Raw genomic sequence first — 16,071 nt, forward strand, 5'->3', positions numbered from 1 at the left:
GGTCATCCGCACCAATGCTAAAAAGAATCCGCTCAACTTCGGTTACATGATAAATCAATCAAATCTAAAGGCCGTAAATTCAAGTAAATACATAGGAATTACAATTACAAATAACTTAAGGTGGAAATAACACATAGAAAATGTTGTGTGGAAGGCCAGCCAAGCCCTACGATTTATTGGCAAAACATTATGAAGATGCAGCAGATTTACTAAAAAGACTGCCTACACTACGCTTGTCCGTCCTCTTTTCGAGTACTGTTGCGCGATGTGGGATCCTTACCAGGTAGGATTAACGGAGTACATCCAGGAAGTTTAAAGAAGAGTAGCACGTTTTGTGTTATCGAGAAATAGAGGAGAGAGTGCCACGGATATGATACATAATTTGAGGTGGACATCATTAAATAAAGGAGTTTTCCGTTGCTGCGGGATCTTGTCACGAAACTTCTATCACCAACTTTCTCCTCTGAATGCGACAATATTTTGTTGATACCAACCTACGTAGGGAGAAACGATCATCATAATAAAATAACGGAAATCAGAGCTCGCACGGAAAGATACAGACAGGTCTTCGTTTATTCCGTGAACTGTTCGAGAGTGGAGAAATAGAGAATTGTTGTGTAGTTCGATGAACCCTCTGCCAGGCACTTAAGTCGGAATTGTAGAGTATCCATGTGGGTGTAGATGAACAGTTCCTTCATCCCTCAGCATGTCCACAATCAAACAAAACTTTCTTCTACTGAAGTTGTTCCACAAATTTCTTTTCTCTTGTTGTATTCCGTACGTCCTCAGCAGTTACGCGACCTACCCATCTAATCTACAGCATTCTTCTGTGGCACCGCACTTCAGAAGCTTCCGCTCGCTTATTCTCTGAACTTATCGTTCACGTTTCACTTTCGTATAAGCCTACACCTCAGACAAACACTTCTAGAACAGACTTCCTAACGCATTTATTTTAAGAAATAATTTTTTTGTAATTTAAATCATTTTCAATGCCTAAACAGTAATTTTTTCCCTTATACAATTAAAGCACAATAACTAGTTACGGTTGCTTTCTATAGCCAACTTCAGGTCTCCCAAACCGTAAAACGGTAAATATGCAGCATAAACCATCATCATTAGCTGTAGTCACATGATTACAAGCATTCTTATTGTCGGCCAACAAGACTATGACATTATGTAGAGTGGGCCATCAAGACCATGACACAATGAAGTTACAAACGTCATCGTCAGACAGCCGTATTATGAGCCATAATCTCGCCAGATGTCGCATTATAGGCCGGCCGGTGTGGCCGATCGGTTCTAGGCACTTCAGTCTGGAACCGCGCGACCGCTACGGTCGCAGGTTCGAATCCTGCTTCGGGCATGGATGTGTGTGATGTCTTTAAGTTAGTTATGTTTAAGTAGTTCTAAGTTCTAGGGGACTGATGACCTCAGAGCCATTTTGTTGCATTACAGAAGGCGAATGGCCAGTTGGATTAGTAAAATTTGCATCAAAAGCTCGGTGTTACTAATGCAACTGGCCATTCGCCTTCTGTGTTACAGTCATTCTGCGAGATTGTGGTTTCCAACCTGGCTCGCTCACGGTGAAGTTTGTAACTACATAATGTCATTGTCTTGACTGCTTACAATAAGGATGCATGTACCTGCATGATTACAGCTAATGATGATAGTTTTTCTGAACGGTCAATCGTTTTTACTGTTCGGCCGATTTGAAGGTGGTTGCAGAAAGCAATCGACCTAGGAAAAAATTACAATCTAGGCACTAAAAATTTGTAAATTAAAAAAAATAATATCATAAATTACTTTAAGACCTCCGCCGCCTCCTCGCAGCCATGGTTCACTTAAATTTATATTCGATATTAAAATTCGATGTTAAAATTTTTTCAGATATGCTTTTCCTTTCTGCTATCATCAGTCATTTTGCTGTCGGAATAGCAAAGCTCTACGTTTAGTGGCTCATTTCCCATTCTTATCCTCTCTTAGTCACCTAATTTAACCTGTTCCACTTCAGTATCTTTGTTCTACTTTTGCTGACGTTCATCTTACAGTCTCTTTTCAAAACAGCATCCGTTCCGTCCAACTGTTCCTGGAAGCCTCTGACACAATTGGGATGTCATCAGCAAACCTCAAATTATTTATTTCTTCACACCCAACTTTAATTCCCTTTCCAAATATGTGCTTGGTTTCCTCTCCTGCCTGCTCAGATTGAATAACATCGGAGATAGGCTACAAGCGTGTATTTCTCCATTGTCAACCACTGCTTATCTTTCATGTTTTCGGCTCTATTCTGGTTTCTCTGTAAGTCTAAAATAAACTTTCGCTCCCTACGTTTTTACCCCTCTTACGTTTAAAATTTCAAACACTATATTGTAGTCAACATCGTCAAAAGCTTTCTCTAAATCTACAAATGCTATACACGTATGTTTTACGTAAATCTACCTTCTAAAACACGCCGTACGAAATAATGTTGATCATGTTGATCCCACAGCTGACAATGTTAATGATTACTGAAAACTACCTCAGTTGTACTTTTACACATGTATTGAAGATGCTCATAGAAACGAAACCGGTCGTAACACAACAAATGTGTAAAAATGAGGCTAGGTGATTTCATTTAACCATTAACAAGTCGTGGGGTCAGTATCGCATCACGTGTTCATGCAATTATCCAGAACCCAAAGTGATACTATCGGAAATCGACTTGTACCAGTTTTGCCATTATCCTGTAAATAATTCGTGTAGCTATTTTCCAACCTTGACTTATTATACTAACGGTTCGGTGTCCGCCCCCAGTAGGTGAGAGGTCAGCGCGACAGACTATCTCCTAAGGGCCCGGGTAAGATTCCCAGCTGGATCGAAGATTTTCTCCGTTCGAGGCTCTGAGCACTATGGGACTCATCTGCTGTGGTCATAAGTCCCCTAGAACTTAGAACTACTTAAACCTAACTAACCTAAGGACAACACACAACACCCAGCCATCACGAGGCAGAGAAAATCTCTGACCCCGCCGGGAATCGAACCCGGGAACCCGGGCGTGGGAAGCGAGAACGCTACCGCACGACCACGAGATGCGGGCTCCGTTCGAGGACTCGGTGTTGTGTTGTCCTCATCATCATCATTTCATACGCCGAAGTGGCGTCAAATCTAAAGACTAGCACCCGGCGAACGGTCTACTCGACGGGAGGCCCTAGTCACACGACATTTACATTTTACGGTTCGGTACTATTCACCTGTCAGCACCTGCTTGCTTTCTTTGCAGTTGGAATTATCAAATTTTTTTCGAAATCTAGGGGTATTTCACCTGTCTCATATACCTTGCACACCAGACAGGATAGTTTTGTCGAGATTGGATCTCTGGAGGGGTCTTCTTTCCACTTACGTCCTTCAGTGTTCTGGCAAGCTCTTCTCGCAGTACCGTACCTCCTACTTTATCTTGATTTCCTTTCTCTTTCAGAGACTACGAAATCAGTTAAACGGAATGTATAGTGCACTGAAAAGATACTATAAGATGACTATCAACAAAAGTAAACGTAGCTATTGAAATCATTAGCTATTAAGGGGCTCCGGAAAGGCTCAAAATCGTGAAAAGTTCAATTTTTACTTTTTTGCGTTTTCTGAATCTGCAGACTATTACCTTTTAATAGATATATAATTTATTCAATTCCGAAGACTACAACTATTTTTAAATTTTTTTTTGAAATGTGTTCTACATGGGCGTGACCCACTGTGGCGCTGTTAAACTGCTGTCAAATGGTGTTATTATTAACGTTCGTGTTCATCAGGTACATTTTAGTGATGTGAGATAAAGTATGTGTTGTGGCTAACCTGTGATGGTTCAATATATATCGCTGGTGTGATTGTCGATTGTTTCATGTTTATTTACTCTGTCGTTATCTCGAAAATATTCGTAATTAATTCTGTTTCTTGAGTCTCTGTTTTGTTGAAGTATAATAATGAGTAAAAGTAAAGTTATTAGAAATCCTCTGAAGGCTTTTAAGAAAAGGAGAAATGTTGGAAAGCCAAAGGTATGTTTTATTACTGTAAACAATAAAGACGATAACCAAGTGAGTGAACCTAACCTCTCAAGTACACCTGCCCATAGCAGTCAAAGTGGGAAAGAAAATACTTCACAGAAGAAGCTTGGTTCAATGAGTGAAAACTATGAATGTTTTATGGGCGAATCGGATGTGAATGAAATATTTGATATGTCGGTTCTCAAAGGAATTTTTTCAAACTGTGTAAGATGTATTCATTGTAGTGAAGTTGGTCTGGAACTCTCCTTAATAAAGCACGTAGGACTTGCTAGTGAAATACAACTGAAATGTGATAAGTGTTCATACATGACCACCTTTTGGAACAGTGTTGCAGTAACTGCAACTGAAGAAAATGGTAGCAAAATCTACGAACACAACAACGAGCGATGCTTGCTTTAGACAAGGAACGCCTTCGGGCTGCAGACAGGGCTGTAAAGAGTCTAGAAATACAAGCAAGAGTAAACAGGAGGAGGAACAAGAGGAAGCTGGAGGAGGAGTTTGCAGAAGATGAAGATAATCCATCCTATGGACCTGGAATGCACTAAAAAGTTAATCCAATCTTTGTCGCTCGATTCCCAAAACTTTTATTTTCTCATACTAATTACATGTTTTCTAAGGATCTTCCAAACATATTTGTTTCAAACTTTCAGTAAATGTTACACAGTACCTTCTTCATAATTTAACACAGCCTTTTTCCAAAAAACTGTATATTTTTGAATATATAAATAAAAAATTGCAAAAAAATGTTGTGAATTTTCATTACAATTGAAAAAAAATCATCTTTAATAACTGAACTAAAATTTTGTAAAATCCCTGTGTTAAGTTGTAGCCCATATTCCAATAAATAATCTGTAAAAAGTTCAACTTCCTACCTCAAATACTTTGTGAGGAAAGATGTAATTTATAAGCGTTATTTTAACATTGCAAGTATAGGGCGTTCCGGAGCCCCTTAAATTCAATTAATTCTTCATAACAGCAGGTGAAAAAGGGAGCAGAAGGATCCAATAAACTTAATTAGACGAGGTAATGCGTTCTCCACCAACAGAAATCACCTTAGCCAGCTCTTATGTTAGAGATACAACAAAAGTTACTAGGTCATTAGAAATTAATAAGTCTTCTGGCTACGTTACGGTCTGAACCAAAGTACTAAAATTTTTTGCTTACTTAATAGCGCTAGCTTGATTTATCTTTGTAGCCAATGGCTGAGGCAAAGCATATTTCCTGAAAGTCCGAAGTATATGTATTTCATGACAGTAAGGAATACACAGAACTGACACCAATACACGAATGTGGAGATACGGTAAATTCTGTGTATTCTAATATTTCTCTTAGATTCTTCTTTTCCATTATATAGACAGTGAATCACGGACTATGGGAAAATCAGTACAGAAGAGAATGGTGCTACAGACGAATGTTGAAATTTAGTTGGACTAATAAGGTAAAGAATGACGAGGTTCTACGCAGAATCGGAGAGGAATGGAATATGTGGAAAACTCTGACAAGGAGAAGGAACAGGATGATAGGACATCTGTTAAGACATCAGCGAATGTCTTCCATGGTACTAGAGGGAGCTGCAGAGACCAAAAACTGTAGTGGAAGACAGAGATTGGAATGCATATAGCAAATAATTAAAGACGTAGGTTGCAAGTGCTACTCTGAAATGAAGAGGTTGGCACAGGAGAGAAATCCGTGGCGGGGCGCATCAAACCAGTCAGAAGATTTTTGCCTTGAAACAAACAAAGAAAAAAAAAAGACATCTTATAGTGGACTGTGTAAAGTTACATAAAAGCTTCGAAGTATTAGGTAATAACAGCAGCTGATTAGTACAGGAGGAGGAGTAGCGTCTTTCTTCAAAGTATTTTTACCTCGTGCGTTTGTGTGTGTGTGTGGGGGGGGGGGGTGGCAGGGGCGGGGGGTGTTCCACAATTTCTCCTAAGCACTGGATAGATGTCAACCAAATTTGGTACTATTTATTATCTGGGAAGAAGTACTGTAGGGGAAGAGTCAGTTAGCCTGCATATGGATGGGGGCGGAGGTGTGCTCTGAGAGTGGTATCAGAATTAATTCCAAGCGCTATTTGTGTGGTTGGGTGCAGCTCAGGAGAGAGAGAGAGGTGGAGGAGATGAATAGAGAGAGGGGGGGAGCGTGATGTGGACAAAGAAATTGAGGAGAAGGAGATGGACATACAGAGGAGGAAGGATGAGACTGACAGAGAGAGACGGGTGAAGGAGTTGACAGAGAGAGAGAGAAAGGGGGGGGGGGGGGTGAGGAGTCGATGGAAAGACTGAGGCGAGGGAGGAGAGGATGGACAGTGCAAGGATGGAGGAGGGGACGGACAGAGAGGGGTGGGGGAGTGCTGGAGTGCTGTTGGCGTCCGTGGGTGAAGCTGTGCGTAAAATGCTAGTACATATATAAAGTCATCTAGGTGTAATTACCATAGCATCAGGTTCGCAGGAGAGCTTCTGTAAAGTTTGGAAGGTAGGAGACGAGGTACTGGCTGAAGTAAAGCTGTGAAGACGGGGTGTGAGTCGTGCTTGGGTAGCTCAGTTGGTAGAGCCCTTGCCAGCGGAAGGCAAGGGTCCCGAGTTCGAGTCTAGGTCCGACAAATAGTTTTAATCTGCCAAGAAGTACCATAACATCAATTTGCAGTAATAATTTGTTGTTAGCATATTTTGCAGAAATAGCCAGCAATGGTTGTTTCTGCCTCTGTTAACGTATAACTTGACTAGTTTTACATTCCTGAAGGATCTACTTCATGATGGGATTTACAGAACTCGATGTTTAAATGAATGAATGAATGAGTAGAATCAAATCAGGCGAAACTGAAGGAATCAGATTGTGAAATGAGGTACTAAAAGTAGTGGATGAGATTTGATTTTTGGGCATCAAAAAAGTAATGATGATCAAAGTAATGAAAATATAAAAGGAGACGCAGTAATAACGAGGAAAGTATTAATGGAAAAGAGAAATCTGTTAACATCGAATATAAGTTTAAATATTAGAAAATATGTTCTTAAGCTATTTTTGCGGAGTGTATCCTTGTACAGAAGTGAATCGTAGAAGGTAAAAAGTTAAGATTAGCAGAGAATAGAAGAGTTTAAAATGTAGTTCAAATGGTTCAAATGGCTCTGAGCACTATGGGACTCAACTGCTGAGGTCATTAGTCCCCTAGAACTTAGAACTAGTTAAACCTAACTAACCTAAGGACACCACAAACAACCATGCCCGAGGCAGGATTCGAACCTGCGACCGTAGCGGTCTTGCGGTTCTAGACTGCAGGGCCTTTAACCGCACGGCCACTTCGGCCGGCTTGAAATGTAGTGCTAAGCAGTAATGGCGACAGATGGGTAGACGGGATAGCTTCTTCTTTATAGTGTTTCTCACTTGTCGCATGTTCCTCTCCTCAGAGATTCAGTGGAGAACTCGTTTCTTAATTTTCAGTAACCATTGCAACACCACGTACTCATATACTCCTTTGCTTTGTCTGTCATGCGTTACTTTGCTTCCAACGTAGCAGAACAGCTGCACTTCGTCTACTAAGTGATCACTATTTTTGATTTTAGTCGATCGCTAATCTCACGTCTGCTATTGCCCATTAGTTTCGTCTTTCTTCCATGTACACTCAATACGTTCTGTGTTTAGTAAACCCATTCAACAGCTTCTGCATTTTCTCCTCACTTTGACTGAGAACAGCAGTGTTATCAGAGAATCTTATCTTTGAAATCCTTTTACTTAGCTTTAATCCTATTTCCAGACCGTTCTTTTAAATCTGTCTTTACTTCTTTCATGTTCAGATTGAACACTAGGGGAAGAAGGCTGCTGGCCCTCCTTATATACTTTTCTACCTGAGCACTTCTTTATTGCCCTTTCATCCTTATTGTTGCTTCTTAGATCTTGAGCACATTGTACGTAACCGTATTTCCCTGTATCTTACACCTGTATTTCGGAGAATTTCAGACATCTTGCACGTTGTTGAAAACTTTTTCTGTATCGACAAATCCTAGGGAGTATCATGACTCACAAGAAGAATGACTTCAATAAAACACTTGTTGCTATACAGGAGTAAGGCAAAGTTTCTTGCTCGTGTGACAGACAACAGGCAATATTCGAAAGACACAGTCAAAGCGTCCGACAGGCAAGTCGTTAGACCGGGCTTTATCACGGGAAAGTCTGCTCCAACCAAAGTGTCCAGATTCACCTATAGCCATTCAGAAGCTCCACAGAGAGTTAAAATTCAGCCACCAGTCCAGCGCATGTACTTTCGTTTTTCTTCCTCCACCTCAACTTCCCCCTTCCCCTCTTTCATGACGGGACAACCGGTTGCCCGTCAGCCCGGCTGGCCAGAGTGGCGGCTATCGACTTTCGGAGTTTCCTTTCTTTTTTTTTTTTCTTCAGTGTCTGCCAACAGAGAGTAATGTCGCGACGGAGGCCGCGGCAATGAAAAACTTAGTCGGTCAGGCGCCGAGGCGACGACAATGCTGTAATAGGTCAGGCTCCTCCCATGTCTGGTGCGTATCGATAATGAGCTGACTTCATCGCTGCTGCTGCTGGGGCGTTCAACTGTCTCCCACCCAGTGCGCCTGTCCGACGACTTGTTCCAGATTAGATGTCGCCCCAGTGCCCTAAATAGCACGGACATCTCTCATCAGAGTGCGCCAGCGAACTTTCAGGAATAATTTATTTAGTAAACACAGTCTTGGTCGCATATAAGCTGTTACTTTGTATTTGTGAATGACCTTTTTCGATCTACTACAGAGAGAATGTAGATCTGATGATGATCTCTGTGGTAGACAGAAACGGTCGTTCACAAACAAAAAGTTACAACTTATATGTGACCACGACAGTGTTTACTAAATAAGCTATAATCTTATTAAATCTGTTTGAGCCGGCCGCTGTGGCCGAGCGGTTCTAGGCACTTCAGTCTGGAGCCCCGCGACCGCTACGGTCGCAGGTTCGAATCCTGCCTCGGGCATGGATGTGTGTGATGTCCTTAGGTTATTTAGGTTTAAGTAGTTGTAAGTCTAGGGGACTGATGACCTCAGATGTTAAGGCCCATAGTACTTAGAGCCATTTGAACCATTTTTTGAAATCTGTTTCCTGGAACAACTGTCCAAAAATTTTAAAAGGTTTCAAGAAGACTTCCTTGAGTGGGCACTTTTATTCTCTCTAATTTCAAACCAAATGCAAACAAACGGGCGGCACAGCATGCTCTGAGATTGGTCGCCGGTCGCAGAATGACCTGCATATCAAGCAGTATGAATTATGGAAACACTGATCCTGCGAAACCCAACTTGAGCTATTGTCCTATTAATATGCCGAAAGCCACGAATCAAAGAAATCGGGTTTCTTGACTTCCGTACATTTGACTCGTTGCCACACAATGTTGAGTAGAGTGTCATGGACCGTTCTAGAAGTGACTTCAGATGTGCCACAGCGAAGTGTGTCGGGAACCCTATTGTCCAAAGTATCAGATCAAACATCTTTCAGCCGTCTAATTTCCAAGCTGTTATTTTATTGGTCTACCAGTTTCGGCGATATATTACGCTATCTTCAGGCCCTGTGACCAAGATGCAGGAAGATTCCAACCTCAGTTCCGGTCAAAATAAGGGCGCGCATTCAAAGGTTGGCGTCTCTAGATCTCTGCTTGATACATCTACAGATACCAGTCTTTGAAAGCTGCCAGCTGTTTTGACCGGAACCAATTTCTGCTTGATACATCTACAGATACCAGTCTTTGAATGCTGTCCCCTATTTTGACCGGAACCAAGGTTGGAATCTTCCTGCACGTCGGTCACTGGGCCTGAAGATGGCATAATATATCGCCGAAAATGGTAGCCAAGTAAAATAACAGCTTAGAAATTAGATGGCTAAAATCTTTTTGATTTGACATTCTGTACCGAACAGTCGAGTCCCATAACCATCTCTGATAACATGGAAATCCAGAGTCTTGTTCTCTGTGTTGTTTATTAACAACCTAGAAATCAATATTAGTTGGAACCTCACATTCTTTTGCAGATGATTTAGTTATCTATAATGAGGTGCTGCCTGAAAAAAACGCTGCAGAAACGTTCAATCACACCTTAACAAGATTTCATAGTCGTGCAAAGATTGATAACATTTTTAAATGTACAATCCAGCAAATTCCAAAAAAAAGTGGAACATAATATCCTACCACAAAAATATTTGTGAGTGAAAAAATGACACCCCGTTTAAGATCAGCAATTGACTTATTATGTATTTTTGCTTGTTTCTGACACAATCATTGTTTATGAATAACCGTAAATGGTTTCAGACCACAATGGCTCTCTTCAGAAACTATGCACTATTGTCAATATTTGGTGAACAAACGTTCACACGTTGTCAAACTCATGAACGATTACAACGGTTTCCGCCCCCAACGACCCATCTCCACATGCTACGGTTGTTCACCAAATCTCACCCGCGACACGAAGCATCTGCAAATGGCCGTTGTTAGCCGAAACCTGTTATGATTGTTCACGAAAAGCGTGTCAAAAATAAAAGTTCCTATCAGCTTATTAGAATCGACCAATTCGTACAGATGTCTACCTGTAACAGTTTGGTGGAATTTTAAATGAAACGATCACGTAGTCTCAGTTGTTTGTGAAGGCGGGGATAGACTTCGATTCATTGGTAGAATAGTACGGAAGTGCAATCACACCACGTAGGAGACTGCACACAAAACGCCCGTGCGACCCATATTAGATTATTGTTCCAGTATGTGGGACTCAAACCCCACAGGATTAACAAAGAAGGGCAGCAAGAAAAATGAAATGCTTGACTCATGGGCAGCATAAAGGAGGAACTGGCAGACGCTAGTAAGGTAGACGAAAACTATCCCGTGAAACTTAGAAAGTTTCTAGAACCAACTTTGACAGATGAATCCAGAAATATACTACAATCCACTATGTATCGCTGCAGTCGGCGTCGGAAAGAAAAAATCAGAGGTATTGATGCAATCATTCTTCGCGAGATCCACAAGTGGAGGCAGCGGGGAGATCTAATATTTGACACGTTTATGGGACGAAATGCTGAACTGCTCAAAAATATTTTGCAGCCATTACTGCCGTATTAGCTAGTAAAAGGCTTAGTATGTCCAGTCATTTAGTTCGTCACAAAAGGACAAGAATTCGGAGGCAGAACAGAAACCAAAAATTTGCTGAAATCTAAATGAGACAGCGGTAAGACAACCTTGCAAGGTACAGAAAAGAAAACTTTAGAAATAATTCAGTAACCGTTTCTCAGCATAGCAGGCACCACTATAAGCAGAAGAAGAAGAAATGTTAATGTAAAACAGTCATCGAGTCGATCAAAGGAAGTTGTTCAATATACGTAAACGGATGCGGAGTATTGTGATCACGAGCGTGGTCGTGCTCAGCTTTGTTGTTGTGCGTTTCCAAAAGAGAGAGATTAAGTCTACTGGCTGATTTAATTGGTTTCGCTAAATCTACCCTTATCTCGAAAGAAAAGGAAGATAAGGGTTTGACGCCCCTGTCGACGGTGATGTCATTAGAGACAGATCACAAGCTCGGATTGCGGAGAGGTGGGAAAGAAACAGTCTTCTTTTCATTATGGGTTTTATGCAGAACGGTAGCTTCTTGTTTTCGCATTTATGCTACAGCAGACAAACTAGAATTTAATACAGACGGTTTTCAATGTGCTTTCATTCTGTAGCATTGAGTGTGTAGAGTCTCTAACTGGATTCCTCCACGGTGTTCTGAAGAACATTATTTTAGACTGGATGAATGTCTCTGGAAATTGCAGTAACAACATCCTGAATTGTACAGATGCATCTTTGGAGACTCTGTCCTTCAGGTGACCACATTAGAAGTAATCACACGGGTTGAGATCGGGACTGGAAGAGGACCATACCTCACCGTCCTCAGTGAATGCTGAGGTGTCCAGGGGAACGACCTGATATCTGAATGTCTCCTGAAAGGAATCGAAAACATCCATATTACGTTGTGGACGTGTTCCCCCCCCCCCCCCCCCCCCCCCCCCCCGCATGAATCAATGGTTTCGGAGCATTCGGCCGGTAGAAACTCCATGTTCCAATACCTGTCTCGCTTTGTCTGCTGTGACAGGTCCGTCAATAAAAATGTACCCACTGTGCACTGATCACGCAAACAATTTTTGTCGACGAGGTGAAGCAATAGCTTGAAGGTGTGTGTTCTCAGTAGCGCAGTAGCTGTTTGTTAACGTTTCCATGGAGATGGAAGTGTGGCTCGTCACTGAACCAGATCTGATCCGTACCAACTGTTCCATTTTAAAGGCCTCAGCCATCAAATTTCCAAAAGAATATCGCCGCTCTAAATCCTAGTCTCTCAGAGGTTGGCTACGTTGAATTTTGTGAGGGAAAAGTTTCTCTTTTGTTATCCTCTGGAAAGACCGGGGTGACGCGGTGTTGTAGTGAAATTTTCATCGAAAAATGAGTACAACTGAGGCTGGTCGTCCTGACTGGCCCTTCCTTAAATCCTATATGGATATGGTCTTTTCAAAACATTTCATCAACCTTTAAAAAACCATTACACAAAATCTGCGTGAGACGATGCTTAAATGTTGTCACCACACTTTGACTTCAGTGCTGTTCTGGAATCTGACCGAGAAGTGGTCTTCCCGGATGATGCTGATCTGGGAACTAATGTGCTGCTGAATGGGCATCTTACCAAAACGATACGTCGATACGGCCACAATTTGCGTGAAACGTCTTTACAGTCAACAAACACTGCTTCACTGTTAGTGCTTCCCTACTGATATGTGAATTGAGACATCGGTGGGTGAGCTATAGAATTTTCAGAGCTACAATACAACAATATCAGACGGTGAATCATTTACAGGATACACTTAAGCCACACTTGACAAATATTTTCCAACACCTATTTTGCGCCACTCTGTAGAAATCACTAAAAACTAGGAATATATGCTCGGACGAGAATTTGAACCGCCATCATACCTATTTAAGAGTCCAGTACCTCACCACTACGCAGTATCGATGGATACGGATGGATGAATTGAACCCAGTGGATGAAACCGAGCGAAGTGGTACAGCTGGTAGACAGCTGCACTATGACTCAAGAGAATGTCAAATACTAATCCCTGACCGGCCATTCAGGTGAGCGTTGACCTTCGTCTCGCTAAGTCACTTAGAGCGATCCGCGGGGTGGTTTCTTCGAAAAGGACTCGTCCTCTTTCCTTCCGGAAAATTTCCACGTTGCGAGATCACACACTGTCATTTTTGATACAGAGGTGGACGGGACCCTCCATTCTATTACGTGGCAGGTCCGGTTAAGTTCATAATGCAGCCTTCCTCATAATAAAAACCTGTTCCTGTTCTGGTCTTCTGTCTGCAGACTGATTTGATGCCGGCCGAAGTGGTCGTGCGGTTAAAGGCGCTGCAGTCTGGAACCGCGAGACCGCTACGGTCGCAGGTTCGAATCCTGCCTCGGGCATGGATGTTTGTGATGTCCTTAGGTTAGTTAGGTTTAACTAGTTCTAAGTTCTAGGGGACTAATGACCTCAGCAGTTGAGTTCCATAGTGCTCAGAGCCATTTGAACCATTTGAACTGATTTGATGTAGTTCTGCACGATAGTCTATCCCGCGCAAATCTCATCAAATTCAACAACTGCGATCTACTTTCACTTTTAATTGTTTACTCTGTTCAAACCTTGGTCGCCGGCCGAAGTGGCCGTGCGGTTAAAGGCGCTGCAGTCCGGAACCGCAAGACTGCTACGGTCGCAGGTTCGAATCCTGCCTCGGGCATGGATGTTTGTGATGTCTTTAGGTTAGTTAGGTTTAACTAGTTCTAAGTTCTAGGGGACTAATGACCTCAGCAGTTGAGTCCCATAGTGCTCAGAGCCATTCACTCAAACCTTGGTCGGCCTCTTACAACTTTTACCACTGCCTTTCTCACTTTCTTATGTTACCAAAGAGACGGCTGATAGATGCCTCGGAATGTGCCCTATTGACTAATGCCTCCTTTTCGTAAATTGTGCACAATGAATGTCTTTCCTCGCCAGTTCTATACTATACCTGCTCATTAGATATCCGCTAACTAATCTTCATCATTTTTCTGCTGCTTAACATTTCAAGACCTTATGTTCTCTTTTCTTTGTACGGTTAATCGCCCTCGTTTCTCTTCCACACGAGGCTACACTCTAGACAAATACACTGACGGAACAAACCTCAGCATCAAGGAGGAGTTGTGTGGCATACATGAAAGTTTCTATGCGTGTTTCTACCCCTCAAACATGATGACTATTCAGATTTCACGCCACTGTGAGGATACAAATCAGGTTTGCTTTAAATATACGCTGAAACGGCTGTGAGCTTGAGTTACCTTTGAGATTGGACGTAGTGCGCTGATGTTCGTCAAGAATATCTTTAAGGGACAAAGACGGCATTATAGACACCTCACTGACTTTGAAGGTCATGGAATAAGACTACAAGAAGCTATATGTTCCTTCTGCAATTTTGCTAGCAGCGGTGGTCACAGTGTGAGGTCGCAAGAAGACAGGGCTCCGGATGGCCACGTGCCAATGCGGAGAGGGTGTTTGGCGTATGGCTCTGGCACATCGTACTGCATCTGCAGCAGCAATCTGGGCAGCAGTTGGCATCGCAGTGGCACAATGAACTGCCACAAATCGGTTCAAGGACAGTTCCGAGCCAGACGCCCTGTACTGCGCATTCCACTGACCACATACCACCGCCATTTGCCACTTCAGTGGTGTTCAGCGAGAGCTCACTGGACGGTAGGGTAAATTTCTGTCGTGTTTTCTGATGAAAGCTGGTTCTATCTCGTTGCCAGTGGCGGCAGTGTGTTGGTTAGAGGGAGGCCAGATGAGGTCCTGCAACCAACTGTCTGCGTGCTAGATGCACTGGACCTACGCCTGAAGTTATGATCTGGGGTGCGATTTCGTACGACAGCTGGAGCACTCTCATGTTTATCCCACGCCCCCTGACTGCATATCTGTACGTCAGTCCGGTGATTCTACCTGCTGTGCTGCCATTCGTGAACAGCAATTCCAGGGGGTGTTTTCCCACAGTGGGCGAAACGATAAAATACCTGACGGCTTACCAGAGAGGACATTATCATCGTTGATAAAGAACGTCCGTCCTCAGAGACCAAAAACAGGAAAAGTTAACGTAATATTGGTAAACTGCAGGAGTATCCAGGGCAAGGTTCCTGAATTAGTATCTCTTATTGAAGGAAATAGTGCGCATATAGTATTAGGAACGGAAAGTTGGTTAAAACCGGAAGTGAAAGGATAGGATAAACGCCAATGGTGGAGGAGTATTTATAGCTGTAAAGAATTCAATAATATCCAGTGAAGTTATTAGCGAATGCGAATGTGAAATAATTTGGGTTAAGTTAAGTATCAAAGGTGGGTCAGATATGATAGTCGGATGCTTCTATAGACCACCTGCATCAGCAACCGTAGTAGTTGAGCGCCTCAGAGAGAACCTGCAGAACGTCGTGAAGAAGTTTCGTGATCATACTATTGTAATAGGGGGAGACTTCAATCTACCAGGTATAGAATGGGATAGTCACACAATCAGAACTGGAGCCAGGGACAGAGACTCTTGTGACATTATCCTGACTGCCTTGTCCGAGAATTACTTCTAGCAGATAGTTAGAGAACCAACTCGTGAAGCTAACGTTTTAGACCTCATAGCAACAAATAGACCGGAACTTTTCGACTCCGTGAATGTAGAAGAGGGTATTAGTGATCATAAGTCAGTGGTTGCATCAATGACTACAAGTGTAATAAGAAATGCCAAGAAAGGAAGGAAAATATATTTGCTTAACAAGAGTGATAGGGCACAAATCGCAGAATATCTGAGGGACCACCATCAAACGTTCATTTCTGAGGAAGAGGATGTGGAACAAAAATGGAAAAAATTCAGAAACATCGTCCAGTACGCCTTAGATAAGTTCGTACCGACTAAGGTCCAAAGCGAGGGGAAAGATCCACCGTGGTATAACAATCATGTACGAAAGGTACTACGGAAACAAAGAAA

The 16,071-nt window shown here is 42.4% G+C and overlaps 1 protein-coding gene across 1 annotated transcript in view; it reads right to left on the minus strand.

The window, feature by feature from the left end:
* Nucleotides 1-16,071, minus strand: part of LOC124545908 — a 319,017-nt gene that overhangs the window by 256,718 nt on the left and 46,228 nt on the right. The gene's annotated exons all lie outside the window — the stretch shown is intronic.

Source organism: Schistocerca americana, chromosome 8, assembly GCF_021461395.2.
Source record: "Schistocerca americana isolate TAMUIC-IGC-003095 chromosome 8, iqSchAmer2.1, whole genome shotgun sequence".
Classification (NCBI taxonomy): Eukaryota; Metazoa; Arthropoda; class Insecta; order Orthoptera; family Acrididae; genus Schistocerca; species Schistocerca americana.